The sequence below is a fragment of the Eubalaena glacialis genome, chromosome 7 (assembly GCF_028564815.1).
Source record: "Eubalaena glacialis isolate mEubGla1 chromosome 7, mEubGla1.1.hap2.+ XY, whole genome shotgun sequence".
NCBI lineage: Eukaryota > Metazoa > Chordata > Mammalia > Artiodactyla > Balaenidae > Eubalaena > Eubalaena glacialis.
Window position 1 is genome coordinate 77,356,327 of NC_083722.1, and position 18,558 is coordinate 77,374,884.

The following is an 18,558-nucleotide window of genomic DNA, read 5'->3' on the forward strand; positions in this document are numbered from 1 at the left end:
CATTCACAGTTTCACATGTCTGATGATTGGAAGAATTTTCCATAGGCTAGCTTCTAGTTATGTACATTTCAAACCTTGCTTCTCCTGCACCACTCACATACTTCTGGGGCTGGGTGTCATAGGACATGTTCATACCATGACACGGCCCTACTTCTGCACCTTCATATCAGGATGGATACCTGATATGGTGGACAGTAGGAGCATTCCTGGAGGTCTTTCTTAGATTACAAGTGAAAGCAAAAACAACTCTACATAGAAGAGTCATATAAATATTTCCCAGTAAAGCAAAACTAAATGTATCCACAATTCAACTTCCCCTTATCCAGATTCCCCAAATCATCTCTACTCTAATGGTGCCAACTCTAGAAGTGTGATAGAAGGGAAGCTGGAGAGGAAAGAGATAAAATTCTCAACAATTGTGGTTGAAATATTTTATTTCTGCAAATGACCTGTAAAAATATCTTTTAAATATTTCATTTTAATGCAAAATATTGCATTTCCCCCCGCTGTGATGTTGCCAAATTCTGGGTTATAAACCACTTAAATTTTTAAAAACTACTTTTTACTACTGGTAAAAGAATAAATTAACATATTTTTAAAATTCAAGTAGGGCTAATAACAAAAATCAGTGATCCCATGGCTTCTCCCAATCCAAGAGGCAACCACCTTCAACCTATTAAACCAGTTTTTCAGGTTTTCTTTATATTTTCAAAACCAATATTTATGTACTATGATCTCTTGGGTTATTGTTTTAGACGTTATTTATTGTCTCTATTCTAATAGATGCAAAATTTAGCTTTCAGTTTCATGTTTCTTTCCTGGAGGTATCCCTTTGGCAGCCTTCTGTCCTTTCCTCCCAGTCTGGACCTGTCCTTCTCCAGGAACACATATGGGGTTTTCCTAGAACTTCTTTTTTCCATCATCTGAGAAGTCCTTCAGTTCAGCTCATCTTCTGTGTTCTAGCCCCAATTTCTGGCTCTCATACCTTTCTTTTTCTTGGCTTAATCCTCTATTTTGGTGAAATACATCTTTCGGTAGCTTTTTGAAAAAGAGTATATGGGAGATAAATCTTTAGAAACTGAAAAAAATTTTAAGTGTTTATTTTCCACTCTCATTTTTTTGGGTGTAGAATTCTAGATAAAAATTAATTTCCCATCACATGAGAATTCTGAAGGCATTGTTCTAGTGCTTTCCAGCTTCAGTGTTGCTCTCAATAAGTCTGATACCATTTGATTTCCAGTTCTTTGTAGATAGCCTGTTTCTTCTCTCTGGATGTTTTAGGATCTTTTATTTAACTCTAGTGTTCTGAACATTTATAATAATTTGCCTGGCCTGTGTTGTTTTTCAGTCACTGTTTTGGACACTTGGTGGGTAGGCCCTTTCAGTCTGGAAGATGATGTCCTTTAGTTCTCAGAAATTTTCCCTTTTTAAAAATTTTTTTAAAATTCATTATTTTTTTAAAATAATTGTTTTTGAAAATTTCCTTCTCACGTTTTCTTTGTTCTCTGTCTGGAATTATTATTTAGAAATTGGACTTCCTGTATCACTTCTACTTTCCTTTCCTTTTCAGTATTATTGTTCATGTGTCGGTCTTTTTGTTTTCCTTCGATTTTTAAGGACATTTTCATAGATTTAAAAATTTCATATATTTTTAACTTGAAGCGTCCTTTTTGGGTTCTTGGATTATTACTTTAAAACTTTTATATATAGTGTTCTGTTATTATTTCAAGGATGAAATAGCTTTTCTCATTTCTCTGATATTCTAATGAGTTTTCTTCTGCTCCCTGGTTATATCTGTTTTCTCTGAGGTTTTGTTTGTTTGTTTATTTTCTTTTCTCCTACTATATTAGAAATATTCCTAATATTTCTCAAATATCTGATGATCCTGTGCTGTCTCTTCATATGTAAGGATGAGGTCTAAAGGTCTATTTGTGTATCTCAAAATTTATCTAGAATCCTCCTTCTCACCACCTTCACCTGTACCATCTTGGTCCAAACCACCATTGTCTCTTGCCTAGATTATTGCAATACTCTCCTAATTGGTCTCCCTGCTTCCATACCTATGCCTTATAGACTATTCTCAACAGAGGCTAGAGTGATCTTTTAAAAACGTAAGCCATATTATATCACTTCTGTTGCAAATGCCCCAATGGCTTCCCATCTTATTCCAAGTAAAAGCCTAAGTCCTTACAATAAGGTATTAGTTTTCTATGCTGTGTAATAAGTTGCCACAAATTTAGAGGCTTAAAACAACACACATTTATTATTTTAGTTTCTGTGGTTCCGAAGTCCAGGCATGACTCAGCTGGGTCCTCTGCTTAGGGTCTCACAAGGCTGCAGTTAAGCTGTTGGCCAGGGTTAGGTTCTCATCTGGAGCCTCGACCAGGGAAGCACCTGTTTTCTAACTTGAGCGATGGTTGGCAGCATTCAGTTCCTTGCGGTTGTGGGATTCACAGAAGTTTGCTTCCTCAAACCAGCAAGGTGGTGGTGGTGGGTTGCGGGGGAGAGAGAGAGAGAGAGAGGCACTAGGGCAAGTCTACTAGCAAAGCAGAATCTTATACAATGTAACTTAATCACAAGAATGACATCCTACCATCTTTGCCGTAATCTTTTGGTTAAAATCAAGTCACAAATCTTGTCCACACACAGGAGGGAACAACACAAGGGCATGAACATCAGAAGTCAGGATTATGGGGTGCTACCTTGAGTCTCTCTGCCACAAATGGTACACAAGGCCATACCTGGTCTGGCTCCCTATTACCTCTCTGATATCATTTCATGACATCATTTCATCATTTCATTTCATGAATGACATCGTCATTCTTGTTCACTCTGCTAGAGCCACAGGAATCTTAGGGCTTTTGCATTTTCTCTCTCCTCCTCCTAGAACTCTCTTCTCCCAGGTGTCCACATAGCTCACTCTCTCATCTCCTTCAAGTCTGTGTTCAAGTGTCACCTCAGAGGACCCTTCTCTGACCACCTTGTTTAGAATTCCTGGCACTCTCTTTCCCTTCTTCTGCTTTATTTTCCTCCATATACTATATCATTTATCTATTTGTTGTGTTTATTATCTGTTATCCCCCACTAGAATGGAAGCTCTATGAAGATAGGGCTTTCTATCTGTTTTCTTTACTGCTGAATCCCTTGTATTAAAACATAGTAGTCACCCCATAAATATGTATTAAATAAATGAGTGTGCTGTGCAAGATTTGTTGTCTGATGGGCTTAACAATAGGACAATTGGATGGGTGGCTGGCTGGCTTTTTTGTTGGGGACCTCCAAATTTCAGCATCTGTAGGCCTTTGTTCATGTGTCCCTCAGTTTCTCCAAGAGGGGATCATCCAATCTCCTGCCCGAGGATTATAAGAAGCCTGGCTGCCATTATTTTGTATCTATGCAGTGGGAGGGGCTGAGGTTCTCATATTCAATATGCAAATTTTTACTTTATCTTTTAGTTTTTAGTTTTGCTCCTGATCAAACCCCCTCTCCTCCCCAGGCCTAATGTCCTCTAGACTTGATCTTCTCTGGTTCAATGTCACCAGAGACTTGATCTTCTGTCTCCTATGGGAAGGAGAATTAATTGAATATGCCAGGTGAAGGCTGGGGTCTTGGAGCTTACCTGCTGCCTCTGGCTCACCTCTGCCTTCTATCTGGTACTTAATATTTCCTGAATTCCTCTAGAGTTCTTGAGAGTGAGTTAGTTTCTCTTTCACTGGCCTCTTCTTTTGTATGCCCTCAGGTTTGACCTTTTTCTCTTCGAAGTCATTAATCCTTCCTACATCTACTTTCTGACTTTATATGGAGTTTCTCTTTCTGCTTCTTTTCCTTCTCGTTTTGGAGAGAGTTTTGAGAGAAGAAGGCCATCTTAATACTGAAAATCCTAACGGATATTTTCATCCTGATGTTTAACATTTCCTTGGGGATATGCTTGAAGTCTAAAAATATTGATGACAAATGGAAAATCTTACCAGAGGCAGCTTGATTCTGTACTAAAGGTGAACATTAGGAAAAGGATTCCAGATCACCCAAGTGTTAAATGGGGTTGGAGGAGAGGGTGAGAAGTACTATGTACAGTCAACACTTCAGATAATTCATACCTTTTGACCCTGTAATTGCCTTTCTAGGACTCTGTCTTAAAGGAATACTCAGAAACTTGAACAAAAATAGAAGTGTAATTATATTCATCACAACATATAGTCAAAACTGGAGAAACCATAGGAAAATAAAATTTGGTACCACAATATTTCATTGGAATATTATGCAGATATTAAAAGAGATATTTCTGAAGTTACTTTTGAAAAGTCAAAAAAAGAGAGATAGGGACTTCGCTGGTGGCACAGTGGTTAAGAATTCGCCTGCCAATGCAGGGGACACGGGTTTGAGCCCTGGTCCAGGAAGATCCCACATGTTGCAGAGCAACTAAGCCCGTGCGCCACAACTACTGAGCCTGAACTCTAGAGCCTGCGAGCCACAATTATTGAGCCCACGTGCCACAACTACTGAAGCCCACATGCCTAGAGCCTGTGCTCTGCAACAAGAGAAGCCACTGCAATGAGAAGCCTGCAAACCGCAGTGAAGAGTAGCCCCTGCTTGCCACAACTAGAGAAAATCCCGTGCGCAGCAACAAAGACCCAATGCAGCCAAAGATAGATAGATAGATCGATAGATAAATAAACAAACAAACAAATAAATAAATAAATTTATTTAAAAAAAAGATTGTTAAGACTGTTTAACGATGGGAAAAGAGCTCACGATATATTAAATGATGAAAACAAGATGAGTACATATTACTTTTATTGTAAGAAAGCTTTTGAAAAGCACAATTAAATTAAAAACCATTTAATTTATTTTAAACCAGTTAAAAAGATGAAAAAACAGTTAATGATATACAAAATGAATGTTATATGCACCAGAAAATACAAAATTATGGCTTGTAAATGAGTTCAAAAGAAAGCATCTGTTTCCTTTCTTAGGTACCTACTGCTCCTATAGATGTGAAAGGGAATAAAGCAGTTACTCCTTTTCAAGGAAACCAATTATCTTTCCTTTGGACTATCTGGTAAACTTATAAGCCCTCACTTTCCAGCTTTCCAGAATAATCTTTGTATGTACTTCAAAAGAATGGCTTTTTCCAATAGTCTGCCAAGCTTTTAAAAAAAGCCCTATTCTTGACCAAGTTTGGAAAAGCACATAAATGTTCACTGCACACAAAGTCAGTGTGTTCATTTCATAGGAAAATTCTCCAGCATGTAGGACAATTTTAGTGTATGCAGATGACAAGTACTCTAATATTAGTTACTAATGCTAGAAGAGTTTAATTCAGGGAAAAATTGTTTACTTAGTGAAGAGGTCAGTTCTTGAACCTAAACTCTTCATTACATAAAAGAGGTGTTGGGAAATATTATGGCTCTAGAAATAATCATCACAATGAACCTTCACGCTCAGTCCGCATTCATCTATCCAACTCACAGGCATAGAAAATTCTAGGAGGGTAATTCTTGCCCTTGGGGGGAAGCAAAAGCTAGGATGACAAGCAGAAGTTATATTAGGGTATGTTTTTTGTCCCTGTTTTCCTTTCTCTTATTCCTTTTGCTCTTTCTCTCCTTCCAGCCCCACCCCGCCTTTCATTAAAAAGGGGGTGGCGTGGCGGGAGAGATATGTACTATCTGTATTTTCTGTTCTAGTTCTAGAGGAGCTTCTCACACGCCCATGAACTGACACTGACTATACAATTATCCATTTCCACCCTTCACCTCTCATATACAAGTACTGAGCATCTTATTATGCAAGGTATCACATGAGATGCATGGCCCCAAGGAGCTTATGACCGAGCTCACGACTCAAGGTAGCTCAGTACACACCATGTATGGTACAGGTGGACAAGAAGAGAGCATTATGGGTAGGTGCCATAGGAAAGAGCTTCTGCTTTGGGAATTTAGCTTTTTGGAATAGAGGGGTTTTCCTCTTTGGAATTCCTCTTGAATTTTATTGTTACAGCCATGCTTTTGTATATACTCATGAAACCATGCATACGGGACCTAGGCTCAGCAGACAGACATCTTTGCCCAAGAAAGTTGGAAGTTGACCGCTGCACACTTGGAGAGATGAACTTTCCCTGCATTTCACAGAATTGGAGGATTTGTTTGGTAGAAATGTTAGGCACAGCTACTTTAACTAAAAATAAGGAAGCTGGACTAATTCAAAAAGGCTGGAATTCTCAGCTTTTATACATTTCAAACCCTTAAAGTGTTTTGTTGAGAAAATTTTACTGATCAGAGTAAGATATCTGAACCAGTCACTTTAGAGCGTCCATATTCCAGAACTTTTAATTCTCTGACTTGCCTTTGGAGGATCTAGTCTCGTTAATGTCCTTGGATCCACATGGCAGAGGTTGTAGTGTTTTCTGTTTACTTGAAAGGGGAGGTTTGGGATGACAGTAGCATTTCCATAGTTCTGTTATTAACTTTTTTTCACTGACCTCTAAACATAAAACAAATCATCCTAGAACTCCACTACAATACTCTTAACTGTAGAGATGAATTCCGTGTTAACTCTGTCTTGGACCTTCGCAAGGAGATTTAGTTACTAAGAGGCAGTTAACACAACACTAAGTGCGTAGGAGGAGTTTGATAGTGATTACTAAATTGATGAATCTTTTGGGAGCAATGCTGTTATATTTCTTTCTTTTTTAAAAATTTTTATTGGAGTATAGTTGATTTACAATGTTGTGTTAGTTTCAGGTGTACAGTAAAGTGAATCAGTTATATGTATACATATATCCACTCTTTTTTAGATTCTTTTCCCATATAGGTCATTACAGAGTATTGAGTAGAGTTCCCTGTGCTATACAGTAGGTCCTTATTAGTTACCTATTTTATATATATTAGTGTGTATATGTCAATCCCAATCTCCCATTTTATCCCTCCCCCACCTTTCCCCCCAGTAACCATAAGTTTGTTTTCTACATCTGCGACTCTGTTTCTGTTTTGTAAATAAGTTCATTTGTACCATTTTTTTTTTAAAGATTTCACATATAAGTGATATCTTATGATATTTGTCATTCTCTGTTTGGCTTACTTCACTTGGTATGATCATCTCTAGGTCCATCCATGTTGCTGCAAATGGCATTATTTCATTCTTTTTTATGGCTGAGTAGTATTCCATTGTATCTAAGTACCACACCTTTATCCACTCCTCTGTCGATGGACATTTAGGTTGCTTCCATGTCTTGGCTATTGTAAATAGTGCGGATGCTGTTATATTTCTAAAGACTTCACATACATTATGTAAAGCACTGATCTTTTTGAACAACTTGTTTGTGCAGTTACATGGGATCAAAAAGCTACAGCTGAAAGCAAAGAGGGCTGACCCTACTCTACAAGGAGAAAGAAGGGAAATTTAGATACATTTCAGAGTCCGGTTTAATCCCATGAAGACTTCTCTGTCCACCCATGTTTACTGCTTTCCCTCTGCTTTCAGATCTTACAGCTTCTGCACACAATTTGTGACTTGTTTCATATGTACAAAAGCCACAGCTATGTTTTGGTAACTGCTTTGTTACCAGGGCTGTACTGGGCGCTAGATGACGTGGTGATCCCTGCCTCCTGGATGTTACAAAGGAGTAGGACAGACAATAAACAAGTAACAGGAATAAACAGTTCATTGAGGATTCTCAGTTCATTTGGATATAAACTTGAAACAGCTCTATCTTTTTTTCCAGTGATTGCTTTCAACCTTGTTCACACAATTTCCTACCTCTTGGTGAATGTTTGACAGATCCTATAAATTTCCAGTCAATTTGAGTGGTTAAAATACAGTCTAGGCAAGCTTACAATTCAACCTGACTTCTGGTTCAAAGTAAACTCCTCCCTCATTACATGATGTACTTACATTCACCCTACCTGGAAAGAAATTCTCAGAGATTCTGGTTGGTCTCTTTTCCTGGGAAAACCTAGAAGAGCAAAGTTAGTGGGATGAAATACCTTTCTACTGCAGCTGGTCTCAAGGCTGCAACTGACGCTCAGTGTATCCTTCCTCTGTGTTCATTCTAAATTACACTCACCCTTGGCTCACACAGCTGCTGGCTTACTTTATGTGGTGAGGGCTGAACCCCTGGTCATTTCAGAAATACCTGAGATCCATGGCTTCTGTACTTGTTCATGTGTTGTCAAATTGGGCAGTGGAATACCAAGATATGAACCAGTGGGTCACCCGGGTCCTTCTTGTGTAGTAGCCGTCCTACCGCCTGCTGATGAGCAAGATCAGTGACCTCTGCTAGCCTGGAGACACCTTTCCTCATCTGCTGGTCTTTGGAACAAGGAGCTCAAAGTGACTAGGTGGCAGCTGTAGCTTAAAGTTGAGTGGATCTCTCATGACTCCCCTGATAGAAGTGCTACTCCTATGGGAAAGAGGACCTCAAGACCCACAGAGTCTGAAGTTTCAGGGCGAAGCAGCATGCATTCCCCTAGTGGGTTGCTGAGAGTGATAGTAAGTGGGGACACTCCTACTTTTACCCCTCGGTTCCCCGACCCATGCATCCTTCCTCTTGTGACACAGCACAATGTAATCGTCATTGCTTTAGGTGTAAGCTGTGTATATAACCTATGGGTATCATCTCTAAACTGGCACCTCAGTTGCACCTTCAATGGGCTGTTCTGTCTCTTTGTCAATGTGGCATCTTCTAGAGAGATGAACAATATGGTGGGATCAGTGGATCTCATGGTTATGTGCCACACTGTGTCACCTCCTTGGTCTAATGCACTGTTGCGCAAGATTCTGTGTTGGTAGACCAAACGCTCTATAAACCCTCCAATAATGGTGCTGGCCAAGAACTTGTAGGCATGAAAGAGAAAGGTAAACTGTCAAATTCCAACAGATGAATTGCTACCCCTTCCAGGGAGAAGGGGTCTGGTGTAATCAACTTGCCACCAGCTGGCTGGTTGGTCTTTTCAAAGAATGATGCTGTATCAGGCACTCAGAGTTGGTCTCTGTTGCTAGCAAGATAGATATTTGGCAGCAGCAGTAGGACGATCAGGCTTGTTGAATGAGAGCCCACTTTGTTGACCATGCATATCCTTTATCCCTGAACCATGGCTACCCCATTCATGAGCCCATCATGCCAGCGCTGGAGTAGCCAATGCCAGAGGCTGGCTGATGTCAGCTGGCTACACCAGTCTGCCTCCTTGATTGCTTGATGCCTTTTCTGTGGTGGATGCTATCTGAGGAGAATTAATATGTGATAGAAATAGCTCCACACTTTATGTTTCTCCCCATAGTTCCATCCATATGCCTCTTCCCCAAGCCTCCTTGTCCTTCATCTTCCATTTTCCTTCCATGCCTCTGAACAACCAGTCAAGTCATTCACTTCTGTCCAGAAGTCTGTGTATATTCTTGCTTCAGGCCACTTCTCCTTCGACATACAGTGGATGACCTGGTGCAACACGCATAGATGCTGTCTTTTAGTGTCACCCCTGAGTGCACTAGTGGTCCATTTTTGGCACCTACATATCAAGTCACTCTATCTGTGAATCATGTTCTGCCTTCTTCCTCCTCTGTCAGCTGTTCATGCAGGACTCCCAGGTGGCCATAGGTGTGAGTTGAGGGAGAAATGCTTACAACAGTGGGGGAGGACCTGGGGGTCTGTGCTACCCACTGCATTTTTTTGTGCCCTCCGCATGCTCGATCCTAGGTGTACTATTTCAGTCTTATGATGTATCATGGGTGGGCCCATCTTATGACTTGGTGGGCCTTACAGAACCCTGTTCATGAGGAGCAACTTCAGCTGTATGGTCACTTGATGTCTTATGACAAGACTCTCCATCTCTCTCCTAGGCCAGTAACACACTAGAAGAAGTTTTAAAAATAGTATATAGTTCTCTGCTGCATATATAATGGCCTTGCTCCATAACTCTTGGGATTTGTGTTGTGAGTCTCCTGCAGGAGTTTACCATAAACTCCTCATGACATTTTTTTCCCCTACCAAATATACCTCTAGAATCATAGGTTTTGCCAGGTCAGATGGTTAGGGTATAGTGTGGAATGCATCAATGCATCATTGCTTGGACTTGTTATAGAGTCCTTTCCTGCTCTGGACCTACTTAAAACCTGTAGTCTTCCTGCCACTTAGTAAATGAGTTTGAACAGTATTCCCAGATATGGAATATGCTGCTTCCAGAACTCAGGGACAGGCATGGTGAAGGAAGGTGCCTAATACATCCAAGCAGGGAGGTTTGTCAGGGGAGTACAGCAATACAAGGAGAGGGGCAAGAGCATTGAGGGGATTCGTAAGGAAGTGATTATTAAGATGGAACATGGGATCCAAAGAGTATAGGAGGGAAGTGGTGAGAAAGAGAGAGAGAGAGAGGGAGAGAGAGAGAGAAATGATGTGAGAAAGTGCACTGCAGTTCCAAAGTGATGTTGAAGAATTGCTATAGCTGGGGTACTTGAGCAAGTATATCAAAAGACCAGGAGGTTGGAGTCTGAATTTGGAAAAACAGAAACAGTGTGTGTGTGTGTGTGTGTGTGTGTGTGTGTGTGCACACGTGCGCAAACGCATCATGAGGGTAGGTAGGCTGCTGCATTGGAATGGAGGAAAGAGTAATTTGAAATGAGAAGATGGAGAGACCAATACACTATTCTGTTTTGTTTGTTGTTAATTTCCTTGCAGTGTGTGTCTTCCTTACTAGACTCCAAGTTCTTATATTTGGCACCAGACACAGTGCTGAGCCCATTGTACAAATTCAACGTATACACAAGAGGAACAGCCTTCAGGTCTGTGTTACACACAGAAAGAACGTCTAGACATAGAGCTAGGGCTGTTTAAACTGATGCATTTACCTGTTAGCAGACACCATATTACTGTTTGTAAGGAGGCCAGAGGAGCAGCTATAGAGAGTAGGTTTAATTATTTTTGAATTTTGCATTAGGCAGGCTGACTGGGGAAAAGGAGACATAACCAGAACACAGAATCAGTACAGAGGTTTTGTTGTGTTATTATTCCCAGATCTACTTCTTTCCTTATATTCAAGTGTCTGGTTCATTATTTTTAATGCCAAGGAGACCCTGTATAGAGATTTCTTTTCCCCTTATGTTACATATTTGTGTGACTCTTTCTCTGTTCTTCCAAAGGAAACTGGGGATAGCTTTGATAGTTTAGGGGCTAACTTCTTTAGCTAGGGTGTGTTTCTGTTGGGGGGAGCAGATTTTCCTTAAAGGGGTTGGCAAATGCTAAAATTCCTTTGACTAGTGTGGTGTTTTTCTTCCATTAAAGAAAAGGCTTAAAATGCAAACTCCTGGGGGAAAGATAACAAAGCCTTAAATAATATTAAGGTGTAAATGACTGAAGCTAGAGTCTTTTCTGAGAGAAAGATACATATATTTTTCTGAGAGAAAGGGGAGGAGGATCAGAAGACAGTGATGGTGTTGGCATGGAAAGAAATTGCTCTAAGGAGAAGCGGAGCTACAGGAGCTAAGCCTTTTGCCTGGTGCTGGCTCTGTCACCTATGAGCCTCTGGGTTGCAGGGTTTAGTGGTTATTGACCTACAACAAATAGATTGCCAGATACTTCTCCAGCAAAGATAGGTTTATTCAGGATCAGCAGAGAATTGCAATTCAGGGTCTGCAGCCCTGGCAGGCCACATGCAAGTTCCCCCCTGGCAAGGGAAGGAAACCGCTTTTATAGAGGAGAAAGGAAGTGGGGAGGGCTGTAGTAAACAGAGTCCATGGCTTCTCATTGGCTGAGTCCTTGCAAGGGAAGAAGAGGCATCTTTCTTTTTCTTGTGAGCTTTGCTATCATCACAGGGCATGAGAGCTCCCCCTTCTGGTCTCCTGACTCTGTTTAATTGAGGTTTCTGTTTATAATTTTTTCCATGGTGAATATGGTTTGTGAGCTCTGAAGTCATGAAAGTGCTTCTGAATGACCTTGAGGCCAGTGGAAATATTTACCTCCCTATAGGGCGGTGCTCGCTTTCTCTCTCTCTCCTATGAATTCACCTGGCTTATCAAGTTTACATTCCTTCAAATGGATGAGAATTCTATGTCCACCTGGTTTTCCTCTATGTATTCCAAATCATTCTTTGCACTATTTCTTATTACCTATGAGTGCAGGAATGAGTCTGTTTACACCAGCGGTCCCCAAACTTTTAGGCGCCAGGGACCGTTTTCGTGGAAGACAGTTTTTCCCCGGGGGGAGGAGGGGATGGTTCAGGCGGTAATGTGAGCCATGGGGAGCGGCAGATGAAGCTTCGCTCACCTCCTGCTGTGTGACCCGGTTCCTAACAGGCTGCGGACCCCGTAGTGGTCCGTGGCCCGGGGGTTGGGGACCCCTGGTTTACACAAGCACTAATCTGTCATCAAATTAAAATGGGACCTGTTCCAGTGCTTAGAAAAGCGGAATTCTGAGCTTTAAAACAAGTAAAATCTTTCAAGAAAAAAATTTTTTTCAAGCTAAAGTCAGCTGAGATGCCGAAGCTCAGAGTTTTATTTCTAGTTTTACTAAATAACCATATGACCTTGGATGAGTTGTTTTACTTTTCCGGGCCTCAGTTTCCTCATCAAACATGAGAAAGACTGCACTCATGCAATTACCGTGTATTAAAGTGCTTGGTAAACTCAAAACAGCCAAATGACTTAGATGGCATTGCTCATGTTGTGGTTTGAATCCTGGTAAATATTCTATAGTTCAAAACTGCTTGGGAATCTGGTCAGGCTTTTGCTGCTTTTGTTCAGTTGGGTTTTGCACCTGTTTCAGGTGGTTGAGGGCAATATTAGAATCAATGATGAGCTCTTTTTTTCTGGCCATGCTACCCTCCTGAAAGCTAGTTCCTAGGCTTAAAAGTCAGATCCTCCCCGCTTTTCTCTCCCAGAAGTAGTGTTGATGTTTCTGGCTTTTTCCTTCTGCTCTCCCTCAAGGCCTCTGAAGTTTGAAAACTCATGTAATTCCCCATCTCCAGCTGGGAGTGTTCTTGAGTTCTGTTTTTTCCCCCAGGATCTTTAAGGAGACTGCTTGCTCATTCCTAGATATGATTTTCCTTGTATTTTCAGAATTGAGCACACGGCTTGACATTCATTTTCTGCATTTTCCTTTTCTTTTCTCTAATAGTCTATTTTCTAACCATTGCTGCTTCCATCAAGAATACCCTTTGCCTTTAGTTAGATCCAGTGAGTACTGGACACCACAGTTCTTTCAACGGTATTATTATATATTTATAACCTAACTCCTCTGCATCAGTTCAGATGCCATCGATAATGTGAAAATTTGAGTTACCTTTTCCCCTTTCTTCCCCTTTCTAACCCTGTGGCTCTGGCTTGACCAGGGAGTCTGGCAGCATGAATAGAATTATACCGCTTTGTGTTTTGGATGGATTGACTTTATCTACCAATCTCAGAGTCACAAGATATGAATTTGCATTCCAATTTGCCATCTACTTGCTGTGGGATATCAGGGGGTTCACTTACCTTCTCCGAGTCTCCTGATTCCTTATCTGTACAATGGGTGCAATAATTTCTTGCCTACTTCACAGTTATGAAGATAAAATTAAATGTTTTGCGATATGTAAAGTACTATATACATGTAAGTGATCTTTGTCATTATTATTATCGTTATGGCAGATTTACTAGGAGTTTAACGTCAATATTACCATAATAATATTAATATGGGACCCTGAGATTGGCTGGCTCACTGGAACACAGGAAAGCGTACCGCTAGAATATCGGAGAGTGGACAGAGTGACAGAGTGGAGCTGAGGTACCCGAGGTTCCAAAGAAGCTGTGTGTAATGAATCAGACTCGGACACTGGGTCTTATCTTTAGCCCCAAGGTAAGGGCCCCCTGTCTTCCTTAGCAATGCCGTCTCCAGTCTCCCTCACCTTAGAGCTCACTCTCAGCTTCTCATTTCCTATAGCTCTAGCCACACATACCACTTATCTGATTAAATCAGGGTAATCTATGCTGTTTATCTTTTTAATTTTCACATTCTCTCTCCCCTACCAAACTGCAAGTATTTCAAAGTCTAGAACCATGTGCATGCATGTCATTTATCCTATAGAGATGGCACATCACCGTGATTTATACCTGGTAGGTACCAGAAATGTATGGTATTTATGCAATGCTGGGCCATGTATTTCTTTGTCAAAGATTGGAGAGAAGAGTCTTCTGTGTATGTTCTGTTATTCTCTAAAATTTTTATCTTTAACACAGTCATAAGTGAATATACATTAAAAAGTTAAACAGTGGTAAAAGACATATGATTCCACACTTACATGAGGTACCTAGAACGTACCTCCAGTTCATAGAGACAGAAAGCAGTATGGTAATTGCCAGGGGTAGAGGGAGGGAGGAAGGAATGGGGGTTGTTGTTTAATGGGTATAGACTTTCAGTTTTACAAGATGAAGAGTTCTGGAGATTGGTTGCACAACAACATGAATGTATTTAACACTACTATTGAATACAGTCTCTTAAAAATAACTAAGATGATAAATGTTATGTTATGTGTATTTTATTACAATTAAAATAAATTTAAAAAAAGAGTAGTCCCTGTCAACCTCACATTCTAATCTGTTCCCCAGAAGTAACCACTTCTTAACTCGTTAACTGTTTTCTCCTCCTTGAAATTGTTCTCTTTCTCTCTCTCTCTCTCATACATATCTATATTATATAACATATATATGATATATCTATATATAATATATTATATATAGTTACATACATTATAGCATATATAATATATATTATACACTATCTCCTGCTTTATCAAATTTATACATTATCTACTAACATAAACATTGGTAGATGAAGATTTTTTAGCTTTCTTTTACTCCCCTCTTCTCTTCCTATAATCCAATATACTTATATCTCAACTTTTGGTTAATTTGATTGTCAATGTTTCAGTTATCTATTGCTGCTTAACAAACCATCACAAATCTTTGTGGCTTAAAATAACTAGAATCATTTTCTTCTTTCCCACAGTTGTGATGGGTCAGGAATTAGGCAGGGCTTGACCGGCTGTCTCTGGCTCCATGTGTCCCAGGCAGTTGCAGTCAGGCAGTGGATGGAGGTGGAACGGCAGGGGCCGGCCAGAATGTCATAGAGTTGGAATCCTACAGTATATAACCTTTTCAGATTGGCTTCTGTCCCTTAGTAATATGCATTTAAGTTTCCCTCATGTCTTTTCATGGCTCGATAGCTCATTTCTTTTTAGTGCTGAACAATATTTCATTGTCTGGGTATACCAAAGTTTATTTATCCATTTACCTACTGAAGGACATCTTGATTGATTCCAAGTTTTGGCAATTATACATGAGGCTGCTATAAACATCCATGTGCAGGTTTTGTCTGGACATAAATCTTCAACTCTTTTGGTAAATGCCAAGGAGAATGATTGCTGGATCATATGGTAAGAGTATGTTTAGTTGTATAAGAAACTGCCGAACTGTCTTCCAAAGTGGCTGTACCATTTTGCATTCTCACCAGCAGTGAATGAGAACTCCTATTACTCCATATCCTTGCCAGTATATGGTGTTGTCAGTGTTCCAGATTTTGGCCATTCTAGTAGGTGTGTAGTGGTATCCTCATTGTTATTTTAATTTGCATTTCCCTGATGGCAAATGATGTGGAGCATGTTTTCATATACTTCTTTGTCATCTGTATATCTTCTTTGGTGAGGTGTCTGTTAAGTTCTTTGACACATTTTTTAATCAGGGTGTTTGTTCTCTTATTGTCGAGTTTTAAGAGTTCCTTGCATATTTTGAATAACAGTCCTTTATCAGATGTATCTTTTGCAAATATTTTCTCCCTGTCTGTAGCTTGTCTTCTCATTTTCTTGTCATTGTTTTTCACAGAGCAGAAAATTTTAATTATAATGGCATCCAGTTTGTCAATTATTTCTTTCATGGATTGTACATTTGGTATTCTATCTAAACATTCACCACCATGTGCAAGGTCATCTTAATTTTCTCCTATGTTATCTTTTAGGAGTTTTATATTTTTTAATTTTACATCTAGGAATATGATCCATTCTGAGGTAATTTTTGTGAATGGTGTAAGATCTGTGTCTCGATTCATTTTTTAACATGTGGATGTCCAGTTGTTCTGGTATAATTTGTTGAAGAGACTATCTTTGTTCCCTTGTATTGCTGTTACTTCTTTGTCAAAGATCAGTTGATTATATTTACGTAGGTCTATTTTTGGACTCTCTATTCTGTTCCATTTATCTATTTGTCCATTATTCTACCAAAATACCATACTTTCTTTTTCTTTTTTTAAAAATAATTTATTTTTTAGAGCAGTTTAGGTTCAGTAAAATTAAACAGAGTTACAGAGATTTCCCATATACTCCAGGCCCCTACACATGCATAACCTTTCCCATTAACAACATCTCCCATGAGAGATATTTGTTACAACTGATGACCTAAGTTGACACATCACTATCATCCAAAGTCCATAGTTTACATTAGGGCTCACTCCTGGACTTGTACATTCTATGAGTTTGAAAAATTTACCATGGTATGTATCCACAATTATAATATCATAGAGAGTAGTTTCACTTGCTAAAAATCTGTGTTCTACCTATTCATTCCTTTTCCTCTCCCAACACTTGGCAACTATATTTTTTTTTTATTGTCTCCATAGTTTTGTCTTTTCCAGAATATCATATATTTGAAATCATAAAGTAGATAGTCTTTTCAGATTGGCTTCATGAATTTAGTAAATATGCATTTAAGGTTCCTTCAATTGTTTTTATGGGTTGATAGTTCATTTCTGTTTTTTAATTTAACATCTTTATTGGAGTATAATTGCTTTACGATGATGTGTTAGTTTCTGCTTTATAACAAAGTGAATCAGCTATACATATACACATATCCCCATATCTCCTCCCTCTTGCGTCTTCCTGCCACCCTCCCTATCCTACTCCTCTAGGTGGTCACAAAGCACCGAGCTGATCTCCCTGTGCTATGTGGCTGCTTCCCACTAGCTATCTATTTTACGTTTGGTAGTGTATACATGTCCATGCCACTCTCTCACTTCATCCCAGCTTACCCTTCCCCCTCCTGGTGTCCTCAAGTCCTCTACGTCTGTGTCTTTATTCCTGTGCTGCCCCTAGGTTCTTCAGAACCTTTTTTTTTTTTTTTTAGATTCCATATATATGTGTTAGCATATGGTATTTGTTTTTCTCTTTCTGATTTACTTCATTCTGTACGACAGACTCTAGGTCCACCCACCTCACTACAAATAACTCCATTTCATTTCTTTTCATGGCTGAGTAATATTCCATTGTATATATGTGCCACATCTTCTTTATCCATTCATCTGTCAATGGACACTTTGGTTACTCCCATGTCCTGGCTATTGTAAATAGAGCTGCAATGAACATTGTGGTTCATGACTCTTTCTGAATTATGGTTTTCTCAGGGTATATGCCCAGTAGTGGGATTGCTGGGTCATATGGTAGTTCTATTTCTAGTTTTTAAAGGAACTTCCATACTGTTCTCCATAGTGGCTGTATCAATTTACATTCCCACCAACAGTGCAAGAGGATTCCCTTTTCTCCACACCCACTCCAGCATTTATTGTTTGTAGATTTTTTGATCATGGCCATTCTGACCAGTGTGAGGTGATACCTCATTGCAGTTTTGATTTGCATTTCTCTAATGATTAGTGATGTTGAGCACCCTTTCATGTGTTTGTGGGCAATCTGTATATCTTCTTTGAAGAAATGTCTATTTAGGTCTTCTGCCCATGTTTGGATTGGGTTGCTTGTTTTTTTCATATTGAGCTGCATGAGTTGTTTGTAAATTTTGGAGATTAATCCTTTGTCAGTTGCTTCATTTGCAAATATTTTCTCCCATTCTGAGGGTTGTCTTTTCGTCTTGTTTATGGTTTCCTTTGCTGTGCAAAAGCTTTTAAGTTTCATTAGGTCCCATTTGTTTATTTTTGTTTTTATTTCCACTTCTCTAAGAGGTGGTCAAAAAGGATCTTGCTGTGATTTATGTCATGGAGTGTTCTGCCCATGTTTTCCTCTAAAAGTTTCATAGTGTCTGGCCTTACATTTAGGTCTTTAATCCATTTTGAGTTTATTTTTGTGTATGGTGTTAGGGAGTGTTCTAATTTCACTCTTTTACATGTAGCTGTCCAGTTTTCCCAGCACCACTTATTGAAGAGGCTGTCTTTTCTCCATTGTATGTTCTTGCCTCCTTTATCAAAAATAAAGTGACCATATGTGCGTGGGTTTATCTCTGGGCTTTCTATCCTGTTCCATTGATCTATATTTCTGTTTTTGTGCCAGTACCATACTGTCTTGATTACTGTAGCTTTGTAGTATAGTCTGAAGTCCAGAGCCTGATTCCTCCAGCTCCATTTTTGTTTCTCAAGATTGCTTTGGCTATTCGGGGTCTTTTGTGTTTCCATACAAATTGTGAAATTTTTTGTTCTAGATCTGTGAAAAATGCCATTGGTAGTTTGATAGGGATTGCACTGAATCTGTAGATTGCTTTGGGTAGTATAGTCATTTTCACAATGTTGATTCTTCCAATCCAAGAACATGGTATATCTCTCCATCTGTT